General features: G+C 36.4%; 1 protein-coding gene across 9 annotated transcripts in view; it reads left to right on the top strand.

The window, feature by feature from the left end:
- LOC115219086 overlaps window positions 1-22,121 on the top strand; it is a 295,969-nt gene that overhangs the window by 12,782 nt on the left and 261,066 nt on the right. For 7 of the 9 annotated variants that reach the window (XM_036506016.1, XM_036506012.1, XM_036506003.1 and 4 more), the window contains exon 1: window positions 1,609-1,735. The exons of 1 other annotated variant lie outside the window; for it this stretch is intronic. The gene's annotated coding sequence lies outside the window, so the exon portion shown is untranslated. Of the gene's footprint in view, window positions 1-1,608; window positions 1,736-16,817; window positions 16,837-22,121 lie in introns of those variants that run through there. One more of the 9 variants, XM_036505959.1, reaches the window with a different exon arrangement.

The following is a 22,121-nucleotide window of genomic DNA, read 5'->3' as shown; positions in this document are numbered from 1 at the left end:
ATCTATCAATCACTCTCTCTCTATCACTATCTATTTATCTATCCATCCGGTATATACACTCGCTATATAGTCTCCTCTATCCCCCTTTTTTAGCGACCAGTAGATTCTCTCTCAGCCAGCTTCCTACGCACTCATCCCGACAAGATTTGTCATCATTTATTCAATGAAGAATCAATGCAAGAACATTTATTTCCATACGTACGAGCCTAAAACCACACGCACATTGAAACACTCTGAGTCTGCCTGTCTCCCCCCCCCCTCTCTCTCTCTCTATATATATATATATATATGTGCATATATTATGTGTGTGTGTGTGTTTACGTATGTAACTCGTGTGTCGGCAACGGTGTGTCCTGAACGTTCTGAAAATCCGTTTGATGCTGTCGCTTCTACTTTGTTTATGGTGGAGCCAGTGATGTGCGAATGTACATTTCTTTCTGTTAAAGGTTTGTACTCGTGATGTTTGCTCACGTTTCACATATTTTCTTTCTTCTTCCTCTTCATTAACACATAATACAAACTTCCTTCTTTCATTATTTTATTTCTCGCACGCTCCCTCTATTCTGTATTTGAAAAAAAAAATAATAATAATGGGCAAGCGTTATTCATAAATGAATTTATAAAGAAAATATCTTTACATTTAACAAGTACCATAACGGATAAATCTGTGATTATGTTTTTCTCCTGTTGAATTTGCAATGCTTAAATTGTTAGCCTACGAAATAGCACCACATAATCAAACGATGACAACTCCCTCCTATGAAGAACCTGACAACTAGGGAGTCGATAGAAAACGTACACTTAAGACTAACATATTCTGGCAATGCATCTACGATGCGAAGGGAGTTTATGATAAATAAACATTTTCTTTATATTTATTTCTTATGTGAATTATATTTTTTATAGTTGTGCTGCCTTGTGAAAATAGAACAAACAAACATGCCAGTACTGTCAAAATTCTATGAAAGTGTAGAGGTACCAAGGTCTCTCAGTCGCTCTCTCTCTCTCACTCGCTCAGCCCGTTTCTCTCTTTCTCACTCGCTCTGTCTCTCTCCTTATCTATCTATCTATCTATCTATCTATCTATCTATCTATCACTCTTATCTATCTATCTATAACTCTTATCTAGCTATCTATCTCACTCTTATCTATCTATCTATCAATCACTCTTTTCTATCTATCTATCTATCACTCTCTCTCTATCACTATCTATCAATCACTCTCTCTCTATCACTATCTATCAATCACTCTATCTATCTATCTATCTATCACTCTCTCTCTATCACTATCTATCAATCACTCTCTCTCTATCACTATCTATTTATCTATCCATCCGGTATATACACTCGCTATATAGTCTCCTCTATCCCCCTTTTTTAGCGACCAGTAGATTCTCTCTCAGCCAGCTTCCTACGCACTCATCCCGACAAGATTTGTCATCATTTATTCAATGAAGAATCAATGCAAGAACATTTATTTCCATACGTACGAGCCTAAAACCACACGCACATTGAAACACTCTGAGTCTGCCTGTCTCCCCCCCCTCTCTCTCTCTCTCTATATATATATATATATATATGTGCATATATTATGTGTGTGTGTGTGTTTACGTATGTAACTCGTGTGTCGGCAACGGTGTGTCCTGAACGTTCTGAAAATCCGTTTGATGCTGTCGCTTCTACTTTGTTTATGGTGGAGCCAGTGATGTGCGAATGTACATTTCTTTCTGTTAAAGGTTTGTACTCGTGATGTTTGCTCACGTTTCACATATTTTCTTTCTTCTTCCTCTTCATTAACACATAATACAAACTTCCTTCTTTCATTATTTTATTTCTCGCACGCTCCCTCTATTCTGTATTTGAAAAAAAAAATAATAATAATGGGCAAGCGTTATTCATAAATGAATTTATAAAGAAAATATCTTTACATTTAACAAGTACCATAACGGATAAATCTGTGATTATGTTTTTCTCCTGTTGAATTTGCAATGCTTAAATTGTTAGCCTACGAAATAGCACCACATAATCAAACGATGACAACTCCCTCCTATGAAGAACCTGACAACTAGGGAGTCGATAGAAAACGTACACTTAAGACTAACATATTCTGGCAATGCATCTACGATGCGAAGGGAGTTTATGATAAATAACATTTTCTTTATATTTATTTCTTATGTGAATTATATTTTTTATAGTTGTGCTGCCTTGTGAAAATAGAACAAACAAACATGCCAGTACTGTCAAAATTCTATGAAAGTGTAGAGGTACCAAGGTCTCTCAGTCGCTCTCTCTCTCTCACTCGCTCAGCCCGTTTCTCTCTTTCTCACTCGCTCTGTCTCTCTCCTTATCTATCTATCTATCTATCTATATAACGAACTACATCACCCCCAATACTTCTAACACACACACACACACATATATATATATATATACTTATATATACACATACACCCCGACATATACACGTGTATACATGTAAATATAATATATGTATAAACACACTCGTGTGCGTGTGGGGGTGCACGCGTGTGTATTCGCACACACGTATGTACACATTTAATATGCAGTTATGGGTAACTTCTACGTTAGCTTTCGTTAACTTGTGCCCAGGTGGGGGAAGATTCCTGATTAATACCAAGAATTTCCTAACCACATATGTTTCCATATTTCTACGAGATGTGGTGGGTTGAACAAGCTGATGTAAGGTTTATGAATAAAAAAAAAGGCATTTCGACTCCTGAATGCGATTACTTGACATAACTTATTTTATGTATTTCATCTTTTTTTGTTTCAAAATTGAAAAATCCATCACTTTCTTCCTATTTTCCACTCTAAGGGTTTTTCTGTTGAAAATATATGGATCAAAAGATCCTAAATATTTACGTAACACATATGAAATAAAGGAACTGATTCCCGTGTGAGTATTTTGCTTATTCTAAGTTAGTCACTGATTATTGATATGGTACAACATAATATACAGGACAATAGTGGTGATGGCGAAAGTCATGAGATAAAATCGTCGGCTGCACGTGAGTTCAAATCACGCTGATGAGAGAGAGAGAGAGAGGGGTAAAAGTGACTGATCAATTTTTAGTTTTAGTTTGCATCCATCTCAGCCAAGCCGGTACTTGAGTACTCCCTTCAGGTGAATATGATAAAAATATAATGTGAAAACAATCTCGTAAAGATACACAGAAAACCATATTTCCTCTTTTAAATCTGAATGTTTAAGAAATAACTATTAATTTTATTATGGGGTCAATAAAATGAGTACCAGTTGAGCACTGGAGTAGATGTGGTCGATTAACCCCATTTTCTAACAAATTGCTGGCTTTGTGCCCAGTAGATCGACAGGATCTGTCAAGCATGGGATGAGCTTTTGTAATGTCTATCTCTTCTTAATGGGGGAGAAAATGAGCACGGCACAGAATCGAGCCTTTTATCTATTTATTTTCATGTTTTATACATTTATTTACGTTTTTAGTATTCATTCGCTAGGAATTACAATTCCAATTGAATTTTGTTTTGTTTTTTTTTCACAAACATATTTCAATTTTCATTCCCCCCCACTCCGTGTTTCCTTCATTTTCACTATGAGGTATAGCTAGCTCTGTCAAATCTCCGCTAAGTATCGGTCAAAAGACCTTGTAATATTTTAAGGTCAAGCTGGTGGTTTGGCAGAAACGTCAGTGTCGGGGAAAGTGCTTTGTACTATTTGTACCAAGTTAAAGCCCAGTAGCAGTTAACTTTTCCAGTCATCCTTTCGGCGTCGATAAATAAATATGTCAATTACTAAAGTCAATGATATCGACTTAACTCCGTACACTCAGAGATCAATTCTGAGTTAAGGTCTTTAACGTTTTGGGTTTTACATTCGCCAAGTTCAACTTTTACCTTTTACAATACCAGGATCGATAAAATAACGCACCAGAAAGTTTATTGAGATCAATATAATCGATTATACTCTTCTCCAAAATATTTGGCATTGAGTCATTGCGAATATTTATTCACTTTTAGAGTTCAAATCCCGCCCAAGTCAACTTTGTTTTTCATCCTTTTGTGCTTGTTAAAACAAGTCTTTGTTAAATTATTGGTGTATGCAACCCACTTCACATTCCAATTTGTCACACCATGACTACATTAAAAGTCATTGTTAGATCAGAAACCATTATTTTTCTTCTAGAAAGTGGCATTTTAAAAAATATTTTGTACCTGTCGTCCCGGCTGGTGTCCATTTGCAGTTTGATACAAGGGAATCACTATCTAGTCAAAAAGCATACTAAAAGTAACGATCAAGTTTCTATCAAATTACATCCCACTTTCAAAGAAAAACCAAACAAACGAGACGTTAAAATAATGTAGTTCTAGGTTTACGACGTCTGAACATATACACGCACGAAAACGAAGGATGATCAAGCTTGGTTTGAAATTTCTTAAATCATAGGCTGATCTGAACAATAGTGACTAGAAGTAATTCTCTCTCCCCCTCTCTCTTTCAAGGTGGGTGTCTGTACCTTTCGTATCCGAACGTTTCCTTGGTAATAGTTGACATCAAAGGCGGCGTGCTGGCAGACTCGTTAGCAAGCCGGGCGAAATGCTTAGCGGTATTTCGTCTGCGTTACGTTGTGAGTTCAAATTCCGCCGAGGTCGACTTTGCCTTTCATCCTTTCGGGGTCGATAAATTAAGTACCAGTTACGCACTGGGGTCGATGTAATCGACTTAATACCTATGTCTGTCCTTGTTTGTCCCCTCTGTGTTTAGCCCCTTGTGGGTAATAAAGAAATAGGTATTTCGTCTGCCGCTACGTTCTGAGTTCAAATTCCGCCGAGGTCGACTTTGCCTTTCATCCTTTCGGGGTCGATTAAATAAGTACCAGTTACGCACTGGGGTGAAATGTAATCGACTTGAACCGTGTGTCAGTCCTTGTCTTTACCTCTCTGTGTTTGGTCCCTTGTGGGTAGTAAAGAAATAGGTAATAGTTGACATGATATAAATAGGGTACCAATGAGATTTTCTTCAGTTTTTGTCCTTTCAAAAGTTAAAATCAGATGAAACAGAAAATTATCCTTGAAAACATTCTTTAAATCAGCAGATTAAAAAAAGAAGAGAGTTAACGAACGTGTGATTCAGGAAAGGAGTCACAAAAGTTTTCATTTCTCCTCCCATCGTCTTCATTTTCGTGTATCATTTGCAGTTGGTATGCTTCTCTATATAATCTAATCTTACCTTACTTTAACCATCTAATCTCCTCAATGAAGGAGCTTCAACATTGTTTGATCTACTAGAAGTAGGAGCCCAAACTTCCTTAAAGCACAATGTCAGTTCTTTATGAAGAGATGACATTTGGATAAGGTTGTCCTGAATTATATGTTTGAAAAAAGAGAAGAAAGACAAATGAGTCATATTTGGAACGTCTTTCCAAAGTCTGCACTATCGGTACCAATATTATGGTTAAACAGCCTCTATATTAATGAATCTTTGAAAGTAGTGTACAAGATGTTAGTATCAATTAGTCATTTTTTAAATATATACTGACCATTTATTGATTATTTTTTTTTGTTAATTCCATAGATTCCTTTCAAGAATTCCTTTCGAGAATTTAATTAGTTTTTTTTTTAAGTACATTCACACATTCTGTGGTGTGTTTGCACGTGTATTTACACTTATCAGTATACACACTCCACATACGTCTACTTACATACATGCGTTTACATACATATATACGTACGTATATGCAATACATACAAAGACACGCACACATACATACTGTTAGATAGCTATTCACTCTTTGACGCTCAAATCCTTATTGAGTTATGGTGTGTTTTAGGCATTTTAAACCTAGCATGGCCAATCATTCAAACTCGAGGATCGGCCATGATTTCTTCCGATGAGAATGAAAATAAGTCGTCCCTTGTACTGGTACTTTATTTATCGGTCCCGCACAGAAATTCACACATTCATTCACTCAAGATAAGAGGGGGATTGCTTATGACCTTTGTAACTCGCGCCGCACCAAAAATAGAAAAAAAAGCAGGCGATAGTAATATTGTTGATGTTCAGCTGGAACATTCGTAGCTAGGTGTGTGGCGGTTGGAAATTTCCAGAGGTTTTTTTTTTAAATTTTTAATTTAGAAAAGAAGAATTGGATAAATCACATCAGTATATGAAATGAATTCGTACACGATTTAATTCATCACCCTGTTTAACACCACGGTCTAGTCTTTGGGTGTCCTTGTTGGCTGGAGTCCACCCTTTTGCAATAATCTTCTGTGAGAGCATTGTAGTAATACTGTTTCCTATATGACTCGTGGTTTCCTTTTTCCTGTCTTCCTCCTCTGTACCAATCTCAAGTGTGGTTGCAAAGGTCATGAATGCTGCTTTGAGTAAACCACACGCGCACACATACATACGGATGCATGTGTACGTATGTATATTCATATATATGTGTGTGTGTGTGTATATATATATATTTATGTATATATATATATATATATATATATTATATATATATATTTATGTATATGCTTGTTCATATATATATATATATATTTATGTATATGCTTGTTCATATATATATATATATATATATGTATATACATATATTACTGGCGGTGCTGCAGCATGGCCACAATCAAATGACTGATGCAAGCAAAAGAATGTGTGTGTGTATATGTATGTATGTATATATATATATATATATATATATAATATATATATATATATATAGGTTAGGTATGTATGTGTGTGTATATATAGGTATGTATGTATATATAGGTTAGGTATGTATGTGTGTATATATAGGTATGTATGTATATATAGGTATGTATGTGTATATATATATATATGTGTAAAATCAAAATAAGCAACATGATATCCAGATGTATGTATATGTGTATGTATATATATAGGTATGTGTGTATATATACGTATATATATATATATATATATATATATGCACACGTATTTACATAATGTAAAAATATATATATATATATATATATATATATACATACACACACACACCATGTACACGTGAACCGGCATGTTTAAGTTACTGACTAGATGCTTCTTCAGTCATGTGGACGGGTATCCTATTTTCTGTTTAAGCAGGTGAATCTGTTGTGTGCATGTGTATCTGTATTAAGCTTGTATTCTCATACAAACAACACCTACTTGTCTCTATGTCAACTTTTCCCAGTTTATCATCTTTCGTCCGTTATATCTCCATCAGCCCCCGCAGTTTTACCCCGCAGCGACACTAATAATTTTTCTCTGTATTCCCCTACTTACTCCCCCAATATACTATACCTACCTCTTGTACCATCACAACATACTATTCTCGTACAAATATCTGATGATGTCATCGGTTTTCTCCTCCTCCTCCTCCTCCTCATCACCCTTCTCTCTCTCTCTCTCATACTGTCATACCCTCTCTCACTCTTTCATACCCTCTCTGTCCTCTTTGTAATGAAACGAAGGCGGACGTCTTATATGTTGCTGGTTGTGTGTCTATGGAAACCTAACCAATTCTTTTCTGACATTCATCTTTACTGTATTTTTCTTGTTAGCCTGACACATTCTCTGATAATAATTACCTCTATTTTCTTTCTTTCTCACCTTTTCACTTCTCTCTCTTCTTCACTTTATTTTATTTTTTCGTTTCCTTCTCTTTCCTCTAACCACTCTGCACTATATGTATAAATGATGTTTCTCTCTTTCTTTCCTTCTCTTTACCAATATTCTTTCTTAATTGGTTTTTTCTCGTTCACTTCTCCTTTTTCCCTCCCTGCCCTCTGTATTCCTTCCTTCTTTTCTCCCCCCCCATTTACTCCAATTAATCCTTTCTTTAATCCCACTCCGGTCCAATTGTATCTCATTTTATACATCCATCTCGAATTCTCCCTCTGTCTTTCTTTTAACGAAGGGGCTTCTAAATTGTTGGTCATTCTAGAAATAACAACCTTATTCTCTCATATATATCCTATTGTCTTAGCAAAAATAGACAAGATGGTCATGTAAGGAATAACATTGATCACGAGTTTATTCAGAGCAAACCTGGTGCTAAACAACAATTTGCTCCTGTCCTGTTTCTCCCACCCGTAGATCTCTATATTATCTGACCTTTTCTGATTTCCTTTCCTCTTACCTTCCCGATTCTCATGCCTCACCACCCTTCATTCATTTCCAAATACTCACCCACCACTATAGATTAGCTTTCTTAAGGAGCTTCTACGTCAATGATGGACATGTTGCGGCCCGCTGTACTCAATGAATGACACGCCTGACGAAAAATTCGAATTTTTTTAGTCATGTGGTTCACCTGATGATGACCCACGTCTAATGTCACTTCTCGTAAAAGATTTTCCATGTCTGCTCTGCGTGTTTACTCGCAGCTAGAAACAGTAGCTAAATTTTCAAATCGTGTTAAAATATGAATGACACATGTAGTTTTAGGTATACTATGTATGAAAATAGAGTGATATGGGCATAAGTGGGACACCTTTGCTCAGGGGCGGACCTAAAAGGGTGCCTGAAGGGCACGTGCTCCCTCAAGAAAAAAAGTACACCCTTCTAAATAATCTTATTACGATCGTTTCTTCTGGAATTGTATTCCCTTTTGACCTTGTGCCCTTCTTTCGAAAAATTCCTGGGACCACGCCAGTTTGCTCATACACAGCTGTGCTTGACCAGGGCAGACTTGGAGGATAAACAAGAGCAATTATTTTCTTTGTTCCAACTAACAAGTGAGCTTCATCATTGGTTGAGCTGCTAGAAATAGCAGTAGATGTTCATCATGTCACACACCCTACTGTCTTAAAATGAATTACATTTTTAATATAGTCTATACACTATAGTAAACAGGACTGTTATAGCACTGTCTTCTGCTCTGACCACTTTGCTCATTTTCGGTAGTTTATTCTATAAACCAGTCACTACATTTCATCCTTACTCTCTTTGAATTCTAATTTCTCAAATTTCTTTGTATCTTCATTTCTTTCTCTCCATCTCTCCTCTGTTTTTCTTTTCAACACACCTTGTATTCCTTTTACTTTCTTACTTCAGTCTTTATGTGTATTGTGGACTAGCTCTTCTAAAGTACCACCACCACCATCTTGATCACATTAAGCCTAGGTATGAGCTTCCATGTGGTTACTGAACCTGCTAGAAATAATAGCTAAATCTTGTGCAAATTGCTACTTACAGAAAGGAATACATCAGATAGTGTAATCTTAGATATATAGAAAAAGATGAATTGGTCGCAGTTGGAATGCCTTTGACGACAGATAAGGCATTTTGCCTGATATCTTTCAAATTCTTCCAGTCTACTCTCTCTTTTTCAACCTGCTAGAAACAACAGTTGAATTTCCTTAAAATCACACCCTCGTATCAAAAATAAAAAAAGAAAGACAGACAGGCTGGATGTTATGGTCCTGTATATTGAACCTCAGAATAGAATGTTCATGGTTTGAACATCTGTTATCATTTGTCTGCCTGATCAGAGCTGATCTGAGGCTAAACAACAGCCTGAAAATATGTATTGAAAATTTCTTCTCGATTTTTAGTCCATAACTCCAAGTGCATCTGCTATTCCAGTGCATTTGATGTACCAGTTATTGTTGCCAGTGACATGTATAAGGCACCCACTACAACTCTTGGAGTGGTTGGCATTAGGAAGAGCATCCAACCATAGAAGCCAAGCCAAACCCGACTGAAGTCTGGTACAGCTCTCTGGCTTACCAGTTCCAGTCAAACTAACCCATGCCAACATGGAAAACGGATGCTAAATGATGATGATGATGATGATATATATTTATGGTTCACTTTTCTATGCTTGCATGGGTTGATGGAATTTGTTGCAGTGCATTCTTTATGGCCTGTTACAAACCCTCACCTGTTTCCAAATTATGGTAATATTTCCCATGACAACACGTGCTTTCCTGTAAGATTGGGAACAAAAGACTCTGTGTGCATGATGGTGACACTCATAACTATCACTTGATGTCAAGCCAAGGAGACAAATGCACACATACATATATATATATATATATATATACAGTGATGGCGATGTTGGTCACCATCTTTCTCTCTCACTTTCCCCCTTTCTTTCACACCTTTGTTTACCAACTGGGTAGCCATGTATCTCCTCTACAGCAAGATACCTATCTTTGTTCTTCTATTATGCTTCTCATCAACTGGCACAAAGCCACTTCTCTCAATACTTCTCCCCCTTCTAGTCCAAATGTCTGTCTTGCAAGTTACGTGGTAACCCTGACAGTGCTGGTGCCACATAAAAATCACCCTGTACACTCTGTAAAGTGATTGGTAATAAGAAGGGCATCCAGCTGTAGAAACCATGCCAATGCAAACTACACAGAGCTTTGTGTTGTCATCTGGCTTGCCGACTCTTGTTAAATCATCCAACCCATGCTAGCATGAGAAAATGGTCATTACACACATATATATATATTGGAGCCTGGTGCAGCCTTCTGGCTTCCCAGAACCCCGGTCGAACCGTCCAACCCATGCTAGCATGGAGAACGGACGTTAAACGATGATGATGATGATGATGATGATATTATTTAATAAACACAGTATATATATTTTCTAGGAGCTACCAATAGTTTCGTGTGATGAAAACTACCCTGACACCAGATGCTGTTGGAGTTGTTTTCATTGCATGAAACTATTTGTAGCTCATAAAGAAATAGTTTGTTTATTAAATAATATTTATCTCTCACCAAATGGAGTACTTTTTTGTTGATCTTACCACCATGGAACAGTATATATATATATATATATATATATATGATAGACTTCTTTCACCTTCCATCTACCAAATCCACTCAAGGCCTTGGTTGACCTTGGGCTATAGTAAAAGACACTTGCCTAAGGTGCCATGCTGTGGTACCTAACCCAAAAGCAAGTTTCTTTACCACAAAGCCACACCTATCTGGGCGTGGGGGAGAAGCAACTTATTAGCTGGAATGCTTTTTTGATCATAGCTCTACTTGACCAGAAAGTGCATAAAGATCACTGCTAAAATTAGTTTCTGTTGATTGGATATTTGGCTTTGTTTTTAGGGCAAGAAAATAGTCTTCTTGTGTGCTAATATTGGATTTTTTCTTGACAAGCCAGCAAAGGAGTATCTATATTTTTGTTTGTCCTGCTAGTATATAGCTGCCAAATCTCTCTCAAATCACACACTACTGTCTTAAATAAGGAAAGTACACTTTTGATAATATAGTCCTAGATACATCTAGAAGGTCACAACTGAAATGCATTTAATCATTGGTCTGCTCAATCAGAATCGATTAGGGACTAAGCAATAATATTTAGCTTGTATATTGCCATAGCAATCTGTTGAGATACTCAGTGATTCATATATTTTTCATGCCTTGTCAATTTATGGAAGATGGGATGGTGTTAAAGAACTTTGTAGATCAACATGTATTAGGTAACCAGATATTTTGGAATTGTTTCATCAGAAGTATAGAATCTATGGTCCCATTATTTTTATATGCTCACAAACTCAAAGTCAAATTTATCCAATTTGTACTTCACTATGATTATTTCTACCAATACCAATTCTCTGACCTGTATTATTCACTTGGTACTATCAAGTTTAGCTTGATAATAGCTGCATAATCTTCTGTGAAGTTTCTAGATAATCTGTTGTGTAGTAGCTGGATAATCTGCTGTGTAGCAGCTGGATAATCTTCTGTGTGGTAGCTGGATAATCTTTTGTATGACAGCTGGATAATCTTCTGTATGATAGCTGGATAATCTGCTGTATAGTAGCTGGATAATCTGCTGTATTGTAGCTGGATAATCTGTGTAGTTGCTGAATAATCTGCTGTGTAGTTGCTGGATATTCTGCTGTGTAGTTGCTGGATAATCTGCTGTGTAGTTGCTGGATAATCTGCTGTGTAGTTGCTGGATAATCTGCTGTGTAGTTGCTGGATAATCTGCTGTGTAGTTGCTGGATAATCTGCTGTGTAGTTGCTGGATAATCTGCCGAGTAGTTGCTGGATAATCTGCCGAGTAGTTGCTGGATAATCTGCCGAGTAGTTGCTGGATAATCTGCCGAGTAGTTGCTGGATAATCTGCCGAGTAGTTGCTGGATAATCTGCCGAGTTGTTGCTGGATAATCTGCCGAGTAGTTGCTGGATAATCTGCCGAGTAGTTGCTGGATAATCTGCCGAGTTGTTGCTGGATAATCTGCCGAGTTGTTGCTGGATAATCTGCAGAGTAGTAGCTGAATAATTTGCTTTGTAGCAATAGCAGCATAATGTGTTGTGTAGTAACTGCATAACAGCTGTTTAATCTGCAATATAATAGCTGTACATATGCTACGTAATCTATATAATCTGTGGCATAGTATAATAGATATATAACAGCTGTTAAACCTGCTGTGAAGCAGCTATAGAATAATCATAATCTGCCATAGAATATCTGAATTATTGATGTATAATAACTGTATAATAGCTCTGCAGTACAATAGCTTTATAGTCTGCTGTATAATTCCTATATGAAAGTTCTATAATCTGCTGTATAATAACTGGATGAAAGTTATATAAACTGCTCTATAATAGCTGTATAGTCCGTTGCCTAATAGCTGTATTATGAGCAGCTAGTGCAAAGAATAATGCCACCAGTGAAGCAGTACCTAGAAGATAATCTTCTTGCTGTTGTATAACATGGTAAAAATAGCAGCCAAATCTTCTAATTAGATCCCTCTAACATCTTAAAGAAAGGAAGGGATGAAAGATAATGTCTTAGATATACTATGCTTTAAAATTGTTATATTTTGAGCACCTTTTGATCATAAATTTGTTGGATAAAGTCTGACCGGGGCTAAACAATAACAAGTCAAATGGGCTCTTGACAAGTGGCTTTCAACCATTTTTTTGCTTATCGGCCCCTTTGATTCCTGTTTTACTCTACAGGATATACATAGCCATTTGCTGTATATATCATCATCATCATTTAGCGTCCGTTTTCCATGCTAGCATGGGTTGGACGGTTCAACTGGGGTCTGTGAAGCCAGAAGGCTGCATCAGGCCCAGTCTGATCTGGCAGTGTTTCTATGGCTGGATGCCCTTCCTAACGCCAACCACTCTGCGAGTGTAGTGGGTGCTTTTTATGTGCCACCCGCACAGGTGCCAGACGGTGCTGGCAAACGGCCACGAACGGATGGTGCTTTTACGTGCCACCGGCACGGAGGCCAGTCTGGGCAGCGCTGGCAACGGCCATGAACGGATGGTGCTTTTTACGTGCCACCGGCACGGAAGCCAGTCAGGGCGGGGCTGGCAACGGCCACAATCAGATGGTTCGCTTACTTGTCACCGGCACTGGTATCAATTTCCATTGATGTTGATCGACTTCGAATTTGTATATATATATATATATATATATATATATATATATATATATATATATACAAATCTTACTTTATTTTTATAATTACATATTAAGAATTGTATAAAAGAAATTAAAATATTGCACATAAATTTTAATAATAAAATTTTATATGGATCCTGGTTGAAAACCACTGATTTAGGTGGTAGCTCATCCTGCTACATATAGCAGCTAAATCTCTCGTAAATGAGATCCTTTTTTCAACTTAGTAAAAGACAGAGACATCAAATAATGTGGTTTTAGATAAACTATATCTGAAAAAAAAAATAGTGATAACTTTGACTGGCATGCCTTTGTTCATAGGTCTGATGAATTATGGCTAACATAGGGTTACAACTTACTGTTAGAAACAATAGTCAAATCTTTCCTAGATCATACTCTACAATCACAAAAAAAATAAATAAAGAGAAAGACACTTGGATAATGTACCTCTTAAAAATAAAATGGAATGGTCATGGATGGACTGCCTTTGACAATAGAAGCTAAAGAACAACATCCTTGACAATAAAGGCTAAAGAACATAAACAAGAGCAGTTATAATATTCACATGATCACCTCTGTGGTTGCTGAATCTGCTAGAGATGGCAGCCAAAATCCCTCAAGCCACTACACTTCTCCCTGTTCTTTTTAAGATGGAAATAACACATCAGATAATGTAATTCTAGATACAGATAAAATAATGACAGGGTGGTCAAGGTTGGATTGCTCTTGTTTATAAGTCTGCTCATGAAGGTTGACGTGCAGTTAAATGGCAACAAGCTCGTCAAAAAGATGAAAACAGCAATTGCCATTGATAATTAACTTCAAAGAGAGTTTGCATTTCTGCTAGTATTCTAACAATTGATGTAGCTGCTGCTGCTGCTGTTATCATCATCAGGGAATCATTTTCTTGAAAGCTAAACAAGGAACATCAACTTAAAACAGATGTTTCTTTGTTATTTCAGCAACTGTTTCCTAAAATTTCAGTAGCATCTTCTGTCTTTTTATTCTTACTGTCTAGCATCTGCTCTCTATGTCTACACACAAATACTCTCTCTCTCTCTCTCTCTCTCATATACATACTGACTCATATAGATATACATAAATATATATATCTCTCTTTACTCTCTTTTACTTGTTTCAGTCATTTGACTGCGGCCATGCTGGAGCACCGCCTTTAGTTGAGCAAATTGCCCCCGGGACTTATTCTTTGTAAGCCCAGCACTTATTCTATCGGTCTCTTTTGATGAACCGCTAAGTGACGGGGACGTAAACACACCAGCATCGGTTGTCAAGCAATGCTAGGGGGACAAACACATACACACACATACATATATATATATATACATATATACGACAGGCTTCTTTCAGTCTCCGTCTACCAAATCCACTCACAAGGCATTGGTCAGCCCGGGGCCATAGCAGAAGACACTTGCCCAAGATGCCACGCAGTGGGACTGAACCCGGAACCATGTGGTTGGTTAGCAAGCTACTTACCACAGCCACTCCTGCGCCTGTATATATATATATATATATAATATATATATATATATATATATATATATATATATATATATATATGAAATTAACAAATATTCAATTAATTTAGCAGATGCTAGTCATAGTTAACCTGACTGTAACATGGATTTCTGTTTATGCATCACAATTGGAACTAGTGAGCAAAAGGATCAGTTCTATGAGGCTGTCTTGCAGACTACATCATCATCATTTAACATTTACTTTTCCATACTTGCATGGGTCAGATAGAATTTGCTGAAATGGATTTTTGTACAGCTTGATGCCCTTCTTTTCACTGACTTTCACCTATTTCCAAGTAGGGTAATATTCCCCATGACTTGACATGTTTTCACAAAGCATTGGAAATGAAGGATACCACTTGCATGATGGTGACATTCATTTGCAACCATTGCATAAAATCAAGACATGGAGACAGTAATACACATGCACACATACATATGTATACAACAGGCTTCTTTCAGTTTCTATTTACCAAATCCACTCATGAGGTTTTGGTTGACCTGGGGATATAGTAGAAAAGACTTGCTGAAGGTGTCTCACTCATGATCATCATCATTATCGTCATTGTTTAATGTCCGTTTTCCATGCTGGCATGAGTTGGATGGTTTGATGGGGCTGGCCAGCCAGGGAGCTGTCCAAACTCCAATTTTCTGTTGTGGAATGGGTTCTACGGCTGGATGCCCTTTCTAATGCCAACCACTTTACAAAGTGTACTAGGTGCTTTTTCCATACCACTGGCATGGGTGCATTTACATAGTGCTAGCATGAGTGTATCATCATCAGCACTTCCTTTAGGAAACTGGTCAGTCACCTGATCATTTGCTAATTAGGTGAACACACAAGCCATAAAGGCTTCATATTTACCTATTTCTTTACTACCTACAAGGGGCTAAACACAGAGGGGACAAACAAGGACAGACAAACGGATTAAGTTGATTATATCGACCCCAGTGCGTAACTGGTACTTATTTAATTGACCCTGAAAGGATGAAAGGCAAAGTCGACCTCAGTGGAATTTGAACTCAGAACGTAGTGGTAGATGAAATACTGCTAAGCATTTCGCCCGGCGTGCTAATGTTTCTGCCAACGCGCCGCCTTATTAAAGCTTCATATTTACCATGAAGTGGAATAGAAAACTGATTCCAAATACTAAGTCCTTTCCCAGTAAAGAATGTATCTCTCAGTGTACTCCTGACTTGTAAGATCATTAGAGGAAGGAAGGTATGGAAGCTGAAAAATCCTTCAGTAGTATGTAGGATCCAGGAAGTGCTGGTTGATATGTATGACAAGAAGGGTAAGGAGGTAAAGACTTATTGGCAGAGGAGTTGCTATGGGACTGTCTGCTACAATCTACAGGTCAGATGTCTGGTTGGAGCAAGGCTCCAATTAGACAGAAGGTGACATGGTGATGGAATGGTATAGTAAAAAGAGACATGAAGCTGAAAGATAGGCCTGTGGATATGTGTGTGTATAAATATGTGTATTTATATGTGTGTGTGTATAAATATGTGTATATATGTGTATATACTTGTATGTAGATGAGTGTGTATATGTGGTTATCTATGTATGTGTATAGATATGGGTGTGTTTGTGTGTATGTAAACATAAATCTATATCTATCATATATGTGTGTTTGTGTGTTCAAGCATATATATTTTCCTTTACTGCTATGTGATAAGTAGCTTGTAATATTCAATTTCCAGCAATTATTCTTGAAAGCCTCAAAACCGAATTTTTGTAATGTAAATGCATTTTCTAAAATGGTATCCATATTTTCTGGCTATTTTTAACTTGAGTTTGTCTTTTAATAGATGCTGATGGTAACATTTGTGTCAGATTGTTTCCTATTAGAAATTAAAGAGTTCAAGACACCTTCTGCATTCATCTGAAAAGCAAGAGGTAAATTTTAGTGTTAACATATGTGAGCAATAATACTTCATATGTTTAAATAAGTTAACAGTAACCTACCAGTTGTTTTCCAGGTGGATGGAGTCTTTGAAATATTAAATCTTTAAACAATTCTATTTTGCTTTGTTAACAATATATACAATATTGTACATTTATTTAGTGGTTCTTTGCAAAATCTGTTCCACTGAGGAAGTCTTCTTAGACCAAAGTGTACTCCCCACTTTAAATATGTTCACACTGATTTAATTAGTGTTTTTCATGCAGCTGACACCTCTGAGTAATTATTCTGTAATACATCAAAATAAATATTGAATGGAAATTGTAGTTGTGATACCTGTGCTGGTGGCACGTAAAAAGCACCATCCGAACGTGGCTGATGCCAGTGCCGCCTTGACTGGCTTCTGTGCCGGTGGCATGTAAAAGCACCAAACGATCGTGGCTGCTGCTAGCCTCCCCTGGCACCTGTGCCGGTGGCACATAAAAAGCACTCACTACACTCACAGTGGTTGGCATTAGGAAGGGCATCCAGCTGTAAAAACACTGCTAGATCAGACTGGAGTCTGGTGCAGCGTCCTGGCTTCCCAGACCCCGGTCGAACCATCCAACCTGTGCTAGCACGGAAAATGGACGTTAACCTATGATGATGATACCAATTTTCTCCATTGATTAATGTAGAATATTGTAGAGTTACTATGTGATTACTTCCCTACTTTCGCAACTAGGCTTTATCAAGAATAAGACTGAAATATGCTTGGAATTATCTTCCTTGTTCTCAATAATTGTTTCTTATTTAGGCACAAGGTGAGCAGTTTTAAGGAGAGGTAGTTGATTAGATTGATCCCAGTATTTGACCAGCACTTTATTTTGCCAACCCCTGTGGAATGAATGTCAAAGTTGATCTTAGCAACATTTGATCTTAGAATGTAAAGAGCTAGAGTAATATCATCAGATATTTGTCCAATGCACTAATAATTCTACCAATCTAATTATCCTCTTGTGCTCAATAAAGGGAAGAGGTTCTATTTGTCATTGACTAAAATAGTTTTTTGTTGATCTTATGGATATTTCTAATAAGCTTTTTAATTCTCCACTTATGTTCAATATATTAATATTTACTTGACCATTATAGGGTAGTAAGCTAGTAGAATTGTTAGGATACCAGACGGAATGTTTAGTAACATTTCATCCGTCTTTACATACTAAGTTCAAATTCAGCTGAGGTTGACTTTGTCTTTTATCCTTTTTAGGGTCGATAAATTAAGTACCACACAAGCACTGGGATTGATGTAATTTATGTGCCCATCTCTCTCAAAGTTTCCAGCCTTATGCCTATAGTAGAAAGGATTTATTTAACTATTGTACCTGTTTCTCATAGCAATACTATATATATATGTTTATCAAAAATATACATGCGACTTCTTATTCATGCTATTTGTAACCCATGCTGTACATTCTCTGTAGTTTTTAGACTTCAGTTGTCAACCATGTACCATTATTTAAATGATTTTTGCCAATCACAATCTTCATATTTTTATTAAGATGATTGTTAGTTTTCTTCAGCAGTTTGGGAGGCAGAGGTAAGCGGTCCCTGGTGAGTTTTAAATGTAAGATGAAACTAGTTCATTTGATCATCAGTTCAGTCTGCCACTATAGGACCTCATTTATTTACTCGAGGACTATATTAATTTATGTTGTAGATTGGAATGCTCCTAAGCTTGTTGTTTATATACATAGGCTTTTGTATAGCTAAGACTAAATAATGTAATACGTTTCCCTCATTTTACTTGTCCCTACTTCATCTCCCAGCCTAGAATCATTGCACACCTTCTCTTCTGTTTTCACTTGGTTTTAGGAACATTTTAGGCTCTTCTTCTTGCACGTTACAATGTGGTCTTTACTCGTACAAGTGCCCTGAAAAAGGCAACCGGCACACTCTGTAAAGTGATTGGCATTAGGAGAGGAATCCAGCAGAAGTAGAAACTATGCCAAGCAGGCATTAAAGCTCAATGCCATCCTCCAACCTGTCAGATCCTGTCAAGCCATAAAACTCGTGTCAATATGGAAGCCAAACATTAAACAATGAAGATGATGATGTCCACCTTTTGTCAAAACCATAGTGTGCAATTCTGAGGAAAATTTGACTGCTATTTTTAGCAAATCAAACAGCCATACAGTTTCCTTCATTGTGGAGTTGTTTGATGTTATGACATTCTAGTGTGTTGTGGTTTAACCACAGGTCAGCTTTTGGTGAATTTATGACCAAAGCTGTTCAGGCTAAGCCAGAAATTATTTTTCTTACAGACATTGTGTTTAGAACTCTATCGATTAGTTCCTTTCCTTTTTAATACAAAAATGTTGAATTTTATGTAAAATTCTTAGTTGCTATTTCTAGTAGGACAGGTGACTGAATAGAGGCTTTGGCATTGGTTTGTGTTTTTGATGCTGTAATACCTACCATAGCAATTACAGTAAAAGCTATGACAAGTTAGCAAGGAAGCCTTGATGTGGTTGCTATAACTGCTAAAAGTAGCCACCACATTATATCTGTTTAAAAAAAGTGTGGGACACATTGCACAATGCAGTCTGTAAAAGTAAAAAAAAAATTTCAATGGACTGTCTAAGCTAGCATAAGTGCCTTTAATTATATATCTTTGTTCATTGTAAACCTAGGGCTAAAAAATAACATCTACTTTAACAGAAACTGCTACTGTAATGAGTCTATAGTGGAACATCAGTATGGTTGCTTGACCCGCTGGAAATAGCTAGCAAATTTCTCCCTTAAATGGTACCCGACTATCTTAAAAAAAGACATATTGGACAATGTAGTCCATATGATATAAAAGAAATTGGATTGCCATGGTTGGAAAGCCTTTGATCACAGGTCTGCTCAATGAGAGATCTAGCAATAAACAAACAACGGACAGTTGCTACAGATACAAAGGCAACCATTACCACAGTCGCTAGGATATCAGCTATAACAGTTGCTATGATAGCAGTAACATCACTGCTTGCTTCAGTAGCTCTTCAGTAGTTACCATAGCAACAACAATAACAATCACCTCTAGAGATTGTAACTCAAATAAGTAAATAAAATGCTTTCTTAATTACATTTATAAAATTGAATCTGTAAGAATTATTAAAAAAAACAATGCATGAGAGTGTGTAGTTGTTTGACCTGCTAGAAATATAGAAATAGCAATCAAACTTCCTTTAAATCATTCTTGACAGTCTTAACAATAGAAGGACAATGAATGATTTAATCCTACCTAGATACACAAAAAGATGGCATGGTAATAACTTAAATGCCTTTGATGTTTGCTTGATTAAACCTGACTTGGAGCTAAATAACAAGTTACACACACACACACACACACACACACATACACACACACACACATACTTGTGTGTGTGACAGAGAGAGAATAAGAATTAATGAATGAAATAGTTTATTAAAAGCTATATATATATATAATCAAAAGGCAAACTATTAACTGTTTAGGAATATTCCAGTCTATTAAGTAAACTAAAACTAACAATAAATATATACTGTCATATTCATGTGTAATTATATATATTTAGGCAAGCTGTAAAAATACTATAATGTGTATACTTCGAGAAATTTTGATAAAAGAAGTCAAAAGTGGTGATAGTGGTGGGATTTGAATAGCATTATACTCATGCATAAAATAAAAGATAAGAAGATAAAACTGATTACTGGTTTTTAGGTACAAAATATAGGGTCATATTATATTTGAGGTCACATTGTACTTGAGTATATACATTTAAGTCCAGTGATTACATCATTAAGCTTTTGTCAGCCTAGAGTGACAATCAAACAAACTAGTTTCATCATATCTTAAAACTCATCAGGGATCTCTTACCTTGATTTTTTTCTTTTTTTTTCTTTCCTAATTTATCAATATTATTATTGATTTATCAGGACTGAAAATGGGCAGAATCTGCAGAGGAGAAAAAAAATGCATCAAAGTGTTTAGTTGCAGTTTTATGATTTGTGTTCACATCCTGCTAAGGTCAAGTTTGCTTTTTATTCTTCTCAGGTTGATAAAATAAGTATCAGTCAAGTAGCTGGATTGATTAAAATAGTTGTGAAAATAATTAATATTATCAAATCCTGTCGAGGTTAACTTTACCTTTCATCTGTCCGGTAGGGTCGATAAAATGAAGTATCAATCAAATACTGAGATGAATTTAATTGACTATTCCCTATTCCAAACGGTGTGGCCATGCTAATGTTAGAAATCAATTTAAAATTATTGATAAAGATGGTGGATTGTCAAAATTGTTAGAGCACTAGACAAAAATATATGTTATTTAGTTATGGTTTTTCTTTCTGAGTTCATATCATACCAAGGTCAACTTTATTTTTTATCTCTCTCCAAATGAGAAACTATAGCATCAGTTGAATATTGAAGTCAGTTTAGTTTATTAACTCCCTCCTCTGAAATTTCTTAGCCTTGTACCTAAATTAGGATTTTTTTAGGTTGGTAGATTGAAAGAATTGTTGGACGGTCACCAAAATGCTTTGCTGTTTTTATTCTGAATCGTTACTTTCTGAGATCAAATTCTGCCCAGGTCAGTTTTCCCTTTTGTCTTTTGGGTGTTGATAAAGCACCAGTTGAGTCCTGGGATCAGTGTAATCAACTAACTCCTCCCCACAAATTTCTGGCCTTGTGCCTATAGTTGAAAGAATAATGATGATGATGATAATAATAATGTAAGGAAACAAAAGATTGAAAAATACCAGCTACAGTGGGATGAGATAGGAAAGTTATGGGGCATGAGTAAAGTAATGGTGATACCGGTGGTAATTGGAGCATTAGGAGCAGATTACAAGGGCTTTGAAAAACATATTAAGAATATTGGAGCTGCTGTGAGGCTCGAGATGATCCAGAAGATAGCATTGTTGGGTACAGCTCGCATTCTAAGGAGAGAATTGTCTCTTTGAGTCACAGGAGAAGGCACTACTTGAAATCTTTGGTGATTTGTTACTGCCTGTTTACAAGTAAAGAATAACTGGTAATTAAGAACTATCCGAGAGTCTTTTTAGAATAATAATAATAATAATAATAATAATTATTATTATTATATATTTCACTTTTCAGAGCTCTTGATTTCACTTTCTCTGGCTAATTCTCTAAGAACAGACAACAACCTGTTGCCAAGGGACTCACAAGGTCTTCTCCCATGATACTTAACATCCAAGCAACATATTATTATTATTATTACCATTATGGTCGTAGCTGGCAGAAATGTTA

Source organism: Octopus sinensis, linkage group LG1 (genome assembly GCF_006345805.1).
Source record: "Octopus sinensis linkage group LG1, ASM634580v1, whole genome shotgun sequence".
Lineage (NCBI taxonomy): Eukaryota > Metazoa > Mollusca > Cephalopoda > Octopoda > Octopodidae > Octopus > Octopus sinensis.
The sequence above is the reverse complement of the archived record's forward strand: the minus strand, read 5'-3'. Positions and strand labels throughout refer to the sequence as shown.